Source organism: Palaemon carinicauda, chromosome 34 (assembly GCF_036898095.1).
Source record: "Palaemon carinicauda isolate YSFRI2023 chromosome 34, ASM3689809v2, whole genome shotgun sequence".
NCBI lineage: Eukaryota > Metazoa > Arthropoda > Malacostraca > Decapoda > Palaemonidae > Palaemon > Palaemon carinicauda.
This window is the reverse complement of record NC_090758.1, coordinates 41170715-41183214: the sequence shown is the minus strand read 5'-3', so window position 1 is coordinate 41183214 and position 12500 is coordinate 41170715. Positions and strand designations below refer to the sequence as shown.

Sequence of the window (12500 nt, the reverse complement as noted above, 5' to 3'; positions counted from 1 at the left end):
AAGTCTATCATATCAGGTGACCCCAATGTTGCAGAGATAGATGAATATTTCCAACATTACGATCGCAATCTCCCATCTCTCTCACTCTCATACACACTTCAGTATATTCTTTTAAAAGTGTTGTGACCTGTCAATGTTTTGGTGTGACGGATTTAATAAACATAGTGAGTTCTTATAATAACTTTTTTAGAGTTTTTTAGAATGGCCTCAAGCAAGGCAAGGTTCTTGTATTGTGATCTGGATATCTATTTTCAATGTGTCACACCTAAATATTATATTCAGATTTAATTTCATGTTAATATATAGTCTTAATATATAGTAATTCTTTAGTCTTAGTCTATGGTTTATTAAGATTTAATTTTCAAAGTCAAGTAATTATATAATTTTCACCTCATAACATTTTTTCCTTAATCTAAGTTATGTTCAGACTTGAAATTTCGAGTGATTTAATTGATTTATGAAAATTTATTGGAAAGTGTTGAAGTTTACATATTTTCGTAAAAAGGTACTATTCCGACCACCATTTTTTGAAATAGTATTTGCTCGTATCCAATTAATGAGTCGTAGTAAGTAATAGTTTTAAATAATTCTAAAGAATAATTACCCAGTTTTGTTTAGAATGTACTGAAGAGACTTTTGGATATTCAGCGTTTTGTATATTGATCTCTAGGAGTTATTTGAGTTCGTATATTAATATTTCAGAGTGTAACAGTTTTAATTTAAAAGCAAAGACAAGACTTTGGAATTTGAGAGGTTGATTAACTTACCAGTCGTAGTGTATATTATATTATATGTGTTTTTTTTTTTTTCAGACGCGAGCGGTAGAAAAATATATTTTTGGTGCCCACACCCCTGGGATCAAGCAAGTCTTTGAATATTGGTGATAACAGGGCCTTGTTTTGAATAATGGTTTTGAACAATACTGTGCTGATAGGATTTTGTGTATGGTTAGGATATTTTTTTTTGTTTGGAGATATATTCGAAATTGCTAAATTATATGTTGGCACAGTTTAACATTGAAGAGTTTTTGAATAACCCAAATATTCAGGAGTTGTCAAAAGCTTATGTAAATGAAGCTCAGTGGCTCTCTATCTTAATGGCATGTGGTTGCCATGCAATGAGTGGGATGACCCCAAATCAAGAGTCTAGCCTGAAAATCGTTGATAAATTCAGGAAACTTATCAGAAGAGAATACTATAGCAGCTCATAAACTGTTTAAGTAGGCTAAGGATATTTTCTTTAGCCAAGTAAGCACCGGTTTGACCACAAATAAAAGCCATGAAAGCAGATAGGGATGTTGAGGCTAAGATTCAATGAATAGCAGCGGAGGAGAATTTCCTTAAGTTGAGGATGAGGGCAGAACGAGAAGAAAGAGAGAGAAAAAGGGAAGAAATGGAAGCAAGATGAGAAGAAGAAGAAAGAGAAGAAAGACGACATGCGAAAGATATGAAAACAAGATGAGAAGAAAGAGGCAGAACGAGAAGAAAAAGAACAAGAAGAAGTCCAAGAGTTTACAAGACATGCAAGAGAGATTGAAGCAAGGGATATCACAAGACAATAAGAAAAAGAGAGGGAAGAAGTGAGACATGTGCAGAGAGTTGGAACTGTTTAAGGCTTGTGCACAGTTGACAACGCAGACAGAGACCACCCTTGCTAGGCACGAACCAGTGTATAATGTGGCGGATGCCCAGAGGTTAATTCCAAGGTTCACAGAAGAGGCCCCAGATGAGTTCTTCGATCATTTTGAAACAGTTGCATCTACGCGGAAATGACCAGAAGATTAATGGTCTGTGTTATTGCAAAGTGGGCTCTTTGTGAAGGGCCGAGTGCTTTCTTTTCTTTATCTCAGGACCAGAGTATGAAGTATAAAGGAGTGAAGAGCAATGTGCTGCAAGTTTATCAAAAGACCCCAGAATATTTCAATGAAAGATTCTGAAAGTTGAGGAAGGACGAGAAAATTACTTTCCTGGATTACGCTTTAAAGATACGACAAGGTTTTAAGATATGGACAGATGTAGCTAAGATAATGGAAATGGCTGATTTGGAAGAATAGATAATGCTAGAGCAGTATCTATGTTGAATTCCTGAACATATTTGAATGTACTTGAGAGAGAGAGAGAGAGAGAGAGAGAGAGAGAGAGAGAGAGAGAGAGAGAGAGAGAGAGAGAGTTAAGAAACTCGAAGAAGCAGCTTTGCTAAGTGAATATTATAATATTAACAGTTGAGAACGTTCTTCGGGTGTGAACCTTCAACTGTCGTTCAGGTATTCTCTGAACCATGGGAACCAGTTCAATAATAACTATATGAACGATTTCACTCTTTACAGATTAAGTAGCACTGGTACTGTTTCTAAGCTGAATGTGATAGTACCACAGCAACAACCGTCGAATCATCCTTCTTCAAGTATTGTAGCAGATATGCAGAAGGTTAATATTGTCTGTTTTAAGTTTGGGTAGAGAGGCCATATCAGTAATGAATGTTTGTCGAATCAACCGAAAGCAGTCGCCAAAGTGGTTAAGGATGCAAAGAAGAAAAAACAATCTGGAGAGAACGAAGAGGAAAGTAAACCAGTCAACACTCACACGACAAACAGGACAAACGCAAAAAGCGTGAATATCTTTAAACCATGTATTTATGAAGGTATGTTAGTAGCAATGGACGGGAGTGAGCAAACCCAGGTCAAGATATTGTGCGATACAGGTTGTAACCAGAGTGTGGTAATAAGAGTAGTTCACCCGTTGGTGGAACAGTCTCTCACAGGAGACTCTTTCATTCGGAACGGAATAGGAGGTGAAGATGTTACCCCTCTTTGACTTTTGAAATTTTCATGCGAGTTGGTGACAGGTAATTTTGATTTTGCGGTAAAAGATTCATTTGCTGTTAGAAGGAGTGGACGTCCTACTGGGTAATAAGACTGGTGGAGCGCAGAGGGACCATATATATATATATATATATATATATATATATATATATATATATATATATATATATATATATATATATATATATATATACATATATATATATATATATATATATATATATATATATATATATGTGTGTGTGTGTATGTGTGTGTGTATTTATATCTATATACGGATATATATATATATATATATATATATATATATATATATATATATATATATATATATATATATATATATATATATATATATATATATATATATATATATATATATATATATATATACACACACATATATATATATATATATATATATATATATATATATATATATATATATATATATATATATATATATATATATATATATATATACAGTGATACCTATGGATACGAAAGTTTCTGCTTACGAAAAATTCAGGATGCGAAAAGTGATTCGAAGATTTTTATGCCCCAGGATACGGATAAAATTTCAGGATATGATAACCTTACGAGATCCCAACTCTTCGCCGAGAGTAATTTTAAAAAGCGCGCACCACCTGACTTTGATCTTGGGTAGACTCACTTACAGCCTCCCGCTCACCCATTGGTTATCTCCCTACTCAGACGCAAGCTGACGCCATAAGATCCTGCTTTCCTATTGGTCGGCAACTATCCCAGCTTGCCTACGCACGGGCGTTCATCTCTCTCTCTCTCTTTTCGTTCCGACCGCGGTATCGTTAACAGACATTGTGTTGTGTGCTTTCGCTTGTTTGACTTAGTGTTAATATACAGTACATTTGTACGCCACGTGTTATCGTTAATAAACATTCGTTACTGTGCACTGTACTGTATTAGTGTTTACTATACATAGACTGTATATAACGTTACGTAGTGTATTATATTACGTATTACTGTAGCCATGGGTCCCAAGAATGTTGCCGAAGGAAAGAAGAAGAAGACGATGCTCTCGATGGAGACGAAACTTGAAATCATTAAAAAGTACGAGTCTGGCATGCGTTTAAGTGCGATCGCCAAGGAGTATGGCCGGGATCCGTCTACAATAGGTACAATCCTGAAGCAGAAGGCGGCCATCAAAGCAGCAACACCTTCTAAGCGCGTCACTATTTTCTCCAACAAAGGAACGCACGTGCATGACGAGATGGAGAGGCTGCTTCTTGTGTGGATCAAGGACAAAGAGATCTCAAGAGACACCATCACTGAGACTACAATTTGCCAGAAGGCCTCCGCCATTTTCGGTGATCTCGTGCGTGCTCAGGCCGAAGAAGGAGCAGGAGAAGGAACATCCCAGCAGGAACCCCCAGAGTTTAAGGCTTCTCGTGGGTGGTTCGAGAAGTTCAAGAAAAGGACTGGCATCCATTCAGTAGTACGGCATGGGGAGGCAGCCAGCTCGGACACAAAGGCCGCCAAAGCCTTTGTTAAAACGTTCGAAGAGTTGACTCTGCAGGAAGGCTACAGTTCGCAGCAAGTTTTCAATTGCGATGAAGCTGGGCTTTTCTGGAAGAAAATGCCTCGTCGGACATTCATCACGGCGGAGGAGAAGAGGCTACCCGGACATAAGCCTATGAAGGACAGGCTTACCCTTGCTTTTTGTGCAAACGCCAGTGGGGACTGCAAGATAAAGCCCCTGCTGGTGTACCATTCAGAAAATCCCCGAGCCTTCAAAGCCCACAAAGTCATTAAGGAGAACCTTCCCGTGATGTGGAAGGCGAATGCAAAAGCCTGGGTAACGAGGCAACTGTTCATTGATTGGGTGAATGTCTGCTTCGGTCCGACTGTCCGAAAATATTTGGAAGAAAAGCGCCTCCCTATGAAATGTGTGCTGGTGTTGGACAATGCTCCAGCTCACCCTCCTGGCCTCGAGGAATATCTTCTGGCCGAGTATTCCTTCATAAAGATCCTGTATCTACCGCCTAACACCACCCCTCTCCTCCAGCCCATGGACCAGCAAGTTATTTCTAATTTTAAAAAATTGTACACGAAGCATCTCTTCAAGAGATGTTTCCAAGTCACAGAGAGTACAAACCTCACTCTGCGTGAATTTTGGAAAGATCACTTCAACATCGTGATATGCCTCAAACTCATCGATCTCGCTTGGCAGGAAGTTTCGAGGCGTACCCTAAACTCATCTTGGAGGAAGCTGTGGCCTGATGCTGTCTCTGCACGAGACTTCGAGGGATTCGGGAAGCCTGGAGGAGAAGCCGAGATCGTTCACGATCCTGAACCAATTCAGCAGTCTGAGGTGGCTAACATCGTACATCTTGGTACGTCCATGGGGCTGGAAGTTAGTGCGGAAGATATCGATGAACTTATCGAGGAGCACCACGAGGAGTTGACGACAGACGACTTGAAGGAGTTGGAGACGATGCAAGTGAGTGATGTTCAAGATCAGTTCTCTAGCGGTGATGAGGAGGATGTTGCACCTTTGAAAACGGCAGACATCAAGGAAATTCTTGCATGTTTCCATAAAATGGTAGACTTCGTCGAAAATGAACATCCAGAAAAAGTTTATACCAACCGTGCGCTTCAACACTGCAATGACGTTTGCCTAACGCATTTTAGAAATGTGTTGAAAAGTAGGCAGAAACAAGCTTCAATGGATAGTTTCTTATTAAAAAGGCCAGCGGTATTAGTAGGCCAAGACGAAGGTGAAAGTAAAGAAAAGAAACAGAAAAAAGAAAGAGATGAAGAAGTAGAAGGTGAAAGTAAAGAAAAGAAACAGAAAAAAGAAAGTGATGAAGCAGTAGAAGAGATTTAGAAAATAAGAAAAACGTAAAGTTATAAAAAAGCAAAAAAAAAAATCAATTTTAAGTTTTATGTTACCGTTAAGTGTTAAAGTAATTTTTTCTTTCATTTTATAGTTTTCCATACGTAATGTTAAGTGTTAATTATTTCTGCCATTTTTTTATTTCGTAAAGTTTAAGTGTTAATGTGTTAAGTGTGTAAATTACTGTACGTAGTCTGTCACTTGTTACGTTTTCTGCCTTATGCCATCCTTCTCTGCCGCGACTTCGCTATCGGACATCGTCTCAATCAAAAGGTAAGTTTCAACTTTTTTGTTACACTAATTAACTGTAACCTTTTTTTCAGAGTGTACAGGTACAGTATCAATCATTAATTTAGGTGTACGTACAGGTACAGTAACAATACACCTTCACTGATCTAAATGCTTTACGTACATACAGTACCGTAACTTTTATACAGTACGTACCGTAGTAAAGAAAACGGACCGTTTTCTTTGGGCTTGGGGGGATAACTTGGCTATAACTACATTATTGAGTAATCTCATAGTGGTTTCTGGAAGGGATTAGGCTGTTTTTAACGGTTGTGTTAATTATTGAATGATAGAAATGGCTGCATTGCATGTTTATTACTACAGTTTAGCGTGTTTATGAAAGAAAATGTGACTTTTTATAAGGCTTGGAACGGATTAGGCTATTTACATGTAAAACGCGACTCAGGATACGAAAATATCAGGATACGAAACCGCATCCTGAACAGATTAATTTCGTATCCTGAGGCATCACTGTATATATATATATATATATATATATATATATATATATATATATATATATATATATATATATATATATATATATATATATATATATATATATATATATATATATATATATATATATATATATATATATAAATTTATATATATATATGTATTATGACCCTTGTTGGGCCGTGGTGCAGGTTTGTCTGCACTAAAGGATGTACACTCAGTGTTGTTACAAAGTATCTAGCAAAAGATGGCCAGTGGAGACGAAAACACTCAGGAAAACTCAACAATATTTATTAACAAACAAAGAATAATTAAAGTCAACCTTGTGACTACCAAGGACAAACACTAGTCCTTAAATATTCCCTTGGGATTCCTATCTGCTGAAAACTAAACCCTAAACAGATATAAAAGAGAGAAACACATTATTACGAATACGTCAAACATACATGACATAACTGGCCAGATCAAAATGAATATAACAAACAATGCCTATAACTAAAGAGTTGGTGAAGGGAGGCATAGAGTAACTGGGAGAAAACACTTAATCTCCTACCTATATTTATAATCTAAACTTAATATCTAAACAATAATATAAAAGCCATGGGGCTGTTAATATCACACGAATTTTGAATCATAACGAAACCAACCAAAAGTGGCAACAAATTAAGACTGTTCCAACAGTTCATTATAGTATATATCTACATAAAAATTATATTGAGTAATAACAACAACAACAACAACAATTATCTCCTCACACTCAGAAGGGGAGTCCGTGACCCCAGAATAACACACGTCTTTCCTTACAGTAGGCCGTGATTCCGAAATTCCAAAAGGGGAACACAGAAGCACCAGGAAGGAGGAGTCGAGAGGTCCTGCACGACCATACAAAATAAGAATGCTTACCTGGGATCTTTCTCCCTACTAGCCTCCTGACGGGCATCAAGGCCCCCACAGCTGCAGTAAAATTCAAGACGTACTGTGAAGCGAATGCTCCCAACACCTCAGGAAAATCTTCCACTGAGGTGGCAGCAAGATAAGACCGCAGAGTGCACAAATCACCTGCTATACAAGCAGGACGCAACACCGCAGGTGGCCAGAAGCGTACCTGCGAAGGACGGCACTCGTAATACGTCCAAAGGCGTGGATAAAATTTTCCAAATGCTGCAGCTGCAGGTCAAAAGGGTATAGCCTCTGTAGAAAGCCTGAACTGCCCTTCCAAACACAAGCACTGTCTCTTATAACCTCCCTCACCGAGGTCTCCAGTCACGTGCCCAAAACATAAACAAAAAAAATAAAAGTGTGTTAAAAGGGTAATTCGAAAACTTTAACGACCGGGGAGGAGGCGCAAAATCATATATAGGATACAAATTTCCTTAAAGATAAATACTTATATACTGAATGACTTCATATGAATTGTTAGCAAAATCACAAGGTTGACTAAAAACTGAAAAATTACGTTAACATCTGATAGAGTGTGTAACAGCAGATATGGAAGAGAAAGATCTCACAATGGAGGACATCAGAGATAGAAGAACTTGGAAAAGGCTTTCTAGAAATAGAGACCCTGCATAGCGGGAAAAGCTGTAGACGAAGAAGAAGAAATAAACGCGAGAGCAGGCCGGCTCTAGAAGAAGGTATTTAACAACTGACCATATCCATAGATTCAACAAGCTAATGGGAAAATAACAGTACGGTAAACCACTATTTATGGAATTTATACACTCTGAGAAAGCTTTTCATTCTGTTAAAACATCTGCAGTAATAAAAGTCCTCCTAAAACTGGGAATAAAAAAATCTAATGCCAGAACACTTAAAGATAGCCTTGAAGAAAATACAGCAACCCTAAAACTGAGTAAAGATAGTAAGAAATTCTAATTGAGAAAGAAAGTTAGACAGAGAGACCCATTTCTCTCCTAAATTATCCACAGCACAACTAAAGAAGTTTTAAAGAATTTAGACTATATTTATGTAGGAGTTAGTATTAATGGGTAGTACCTGAACAGCTTAAGTTTTGCCAATGCCATGAAAGGAATTACAAAAAAATTATACATTTGAATACTGAAAGCAGAAAATTAGGGCTGAAAATGATTGAAAATGAAAATATTATTCTATGAAAATGCAGAGAACAAGAGTTATGGATAAGACTGAAATTTTTAGTGAATATATATACTTAGTTTTCAGCAGACAGTTTTCCCGACGGAAAGCAATTTTTTTAAGTGTCCCATATACAAAAATTAAATAATTTTCTATGACTATTTCATATTAAAACGCTATCAATTTTCATATATTGTCTACGGTATTGGTAAATAAAATTTGTTTTACGACTCCCTAAAATGATGATTATCGCATTTCCTTGTCTGCTCGTTTATATATTTAAAATCTTCATGTTAGAATTTTGCTGAAGGATGCTAAATGTATCGCAAAAAGTAACTAATTTTTCCAGAGTGGAAAAAAATTGCATTTATAATTACACAAATGAGTAGATATGCTGGCCCAGTAATAGTCATGTGTGCCAGTAGGATATGTGGCTATGAATGAGGAGCAATATTTTGTGATTTCAAGGAAGGGACTCAGAATTCATGAGTAAATAACTATGAAATATGACGAATATCTCCTTTGGATCCAAAGTCATAAGAAAAATAACTGCTAAAAGATAATGATTATAATAATTATGCATACTACTGAAGTCTATACAATCAATCTTTTCCCAAAACAATAGAACCAATTATCTACAATCAAAATATTTTCAGAGAAAAGTTCCACTACATTTCTTTTCTAATTTTGACTTTTTTGTGTTATTGAAACTTGAAAAGCTAGTAAATTCTTATGTGTATAATCTCTCCATTTACTTTCAGAAGAAAAAAAAAAGGTCCAGTAGAAAAATAGTCGCTTTAAAAAGTGACTTTCATACATTACTAAAATATTTCATGGGCAAAAATATTAAAATACTAATAACAAATCTAATGTACTAATTTTATTATAAAAAAAACTCTTTCAAGTGGTTCATGAAAAATAATCAGTCATGAAAAGACGTACTCGGAGCTTAAGATAGCCTACAAAATAACATTAGGTGCTGGCTTCATAAATCTATATACATCTTCCTCTAGTAAAAATAATAGTTGGGGAAAATTTGAAAAGTCCTGAAGTGTTTAATGAGAGGAGTGAATTTGAAGTGAGGCAGAGCTACCTGATTCTGGGTGGTTATTTGCTGCCAAAAAAAAAAAAAAAATGGGTTTCGGAGGCCATAACCTTATGGTAAATGTTTAAAGTGTTTCTCAGTATAGAAAGACTAATAAAAAATGGAAAGTGGATATGAAAATCGGCCTAATATGAAACAAGCTCCAAAAATTGTTATGCGAAAAATATCAGTTGGTTAATAACGTTGATTGTGCACCAACTTTGAATGGGCATGTGTTGGATCTAGTGTACCACAATTGCTTCAAACACACTTTTGTATTGTATACCTTGCCTGCGGGCTAAAAGTTAAAAGAACCTTCTTTAGCTTGCCTTTACCTGAATAACTATATTTGTATTTTTGTGACCTTGCTCGGAACCTGTTGCATATAAATTCTCTATCTGTTGAAATTAAGTCCTTTGCATTCACGTCGCCTTTCAGTTATAGCCTAACGTCCCTCTCTTACACTTGGTGACCACTGAATGACTTGCTTATTCTCATTCTCCCCCTCACTGCTGTGCCGTAGTGTTTGGAGATAATGCCGTCCACCAAACGTGACATTTCGACACACTACGCCTAAATGGAACTGCCCCTTTTCACCAGGGGAAAAGCGTTCTCCTGGTTCCAGCATGCCAAAGTCCAGTTTTGCATCAAGGTCATGATTCGCTAATGCAGCAAAGCATACAAAGTCCTCACAGATGTCTAAAAGGACACATTCCTAGAAATCTCCGACTGGCTATACAACTAAGGGGATACCCTAATAGTGTGAAAAACCCTCAAAACATACCTCCTGTATCAGTACTCGACATCACCAGCCCCCTCTATAGCCAAGCTTTTTCATCTCTCTCACCAATCGTTAGGGATCAAAAGGATTCGCTCGCCCTCAGGGAAATATCCAGTATATCTGACCCGCAACCTGCAGCATATGGCTCCCCTCATAAATTGAATCAACTTTATGCCCTTTAGATTAGCGCCTATCAGAACATATACGTCCCACCATTCCAGATGCTGATATTTTTCCCATGAAGGACCCAATAACCAAAGTTGATAGCCGCATCACCACCTTGAAGACCTCCATCAATGTCTCAACTCATGACGAAGAGGACAACTATTCATCATCGATTTAAGCCGATGTGAATGCAGTTGGACACAGATGCCCACTACTTGGCGTGCCAAACCAGCGACAAAGCTCCCCATCACTAACATATTCCACCCCTCGCTCACGCCCCAATCAACGACCTCTATAGCCCCTTACTGGAGCTACTTATATTATTTATGTGTATATCTTGCTTGCCCCCAAAATATTAACAGAGCCTGTTTAAGCCAGCTTACATGAATAATTATGTTTGATTTTTGTGACATTTTTGCTTGGAACCTGTTGTTTATGAACTCACTATCTGCATTCATTTTGCCTCTAAGCTACAACATAACGTTCCTCTCGCACACTAGTTTTAAGTGGTGGACTAAACAATATCTTATCTGATATTGATGTGAAAGAAAATTGTACTTCTATAGTATCTGATATTAATATGGAGGAAAAGTGAACTTTTTCTCCAGTGCACAATCTTATAACTATTAGAATACCTTTGCAGAAACAAGCAGCGCTGAAGTAAATAAGCTTTATAAATTATTTATTTTTATCTCCTATGTTCATTCATGAACTACCAGCAAAATAATATATCATTATCACATGTGACCATGACTACAAACATATTAGGCTATACACGTGTTGATTGCCTAATAACTATATATGACAGGGTTACTAAAACTGATCATAACACCTCGTGTTCCTGATAAAAAATACTATAATAGTTCAGAATAGATATACTTGGTTCGACTAGGAGACTTTAGAGAGAAAGGTTTTACAGATAGAAAGTGGAGGCAATTAATAACTGAAAATCTATTGGTGTTATCAAAAACGTAAAGTACTAATGTAATTAATGAATACTACAAGAAAAAGACACAGGAAACAGCAACAGACATGAAAAGGTTAAGCCATTTCCTGAAAGGTGAAAATGGGATATGAAAATTTATAAAAAAAAATTAATGGCTACCTGAAAGTAGAGCGACCAAGGACTGGCTAATAAATGTCTAGAATTCAATAAAGCATATCAGAAAACATAGTTGGGTCATTGCAGGTATTCCATATCAGTTTAGTGCTGTGCGAGATAAACAGATAAGAAAAACCAAATTGAATAACATAACAATAGATGATTGATTTAAAGTTTTCTGGCATCCTAACCTCTAACATTACCATCCTAACATTGTTAAGAGGACAAAGAAAACAAATTGCGTGACATATCAGATGCCAATATCTAAAGTAATTTGGTGAGGAAACATTTCAAGTCTTGCTGGCATAACTAAAACAATAGTAAATACTAGCATCGATGAGTGCAAGTTTCCTAAATCTTGAAAAAAAAAATGCTATAGTTCAAATGATTCTGAAAAGTGTTCTAGATTAGGAGAAATTAAGTTCAACCAGACGTATTTCCAGTCTTTCCCTTAGTTACAAAGCTCTAGAATGTGTAATTCTTGAATAACCAGTTGGTCAATTTGAAAGAGTCAAAGTATTACCGGACAACCACCCAGCGTACAGATAATCTTAATCTATGGAGACTTCTATTTGTCTTGGGTAAGTAATCTCCTGGAAATGATAGATGGGAACAAACTCAATCTTAGTGCTGATCTTTATACAGTTGTGCATGAACCGCTACAGAATGATTGCAGCCCACAAGTATTCAAGGGCTACACTTTGAATATTAAAAATACTTCTTGATTGTCAGAAATTTTTGTTTACATATCGAAAATGGCTATTCATCAAATGATCCATTAAAGAGAAATGTTACCCCAGGTATGTGTACTAGACCAAATATTATTTTTTA

General features: G+C 36.6%; 1 protein-coding gene across 1 annotated transcript in view; it reads right to left on the bottom strand.

Moving 5' to 3' along the window:
• The window catches only part of LOC137626844 (uncharacterized), a 39994-nt gene that overhangs the window by 26385 nt on the left and 1109 nt on the right, over window positions 1–12500 (bottom strand). The gene's annotated exons all lie outside the window — the stretch shown is intronic.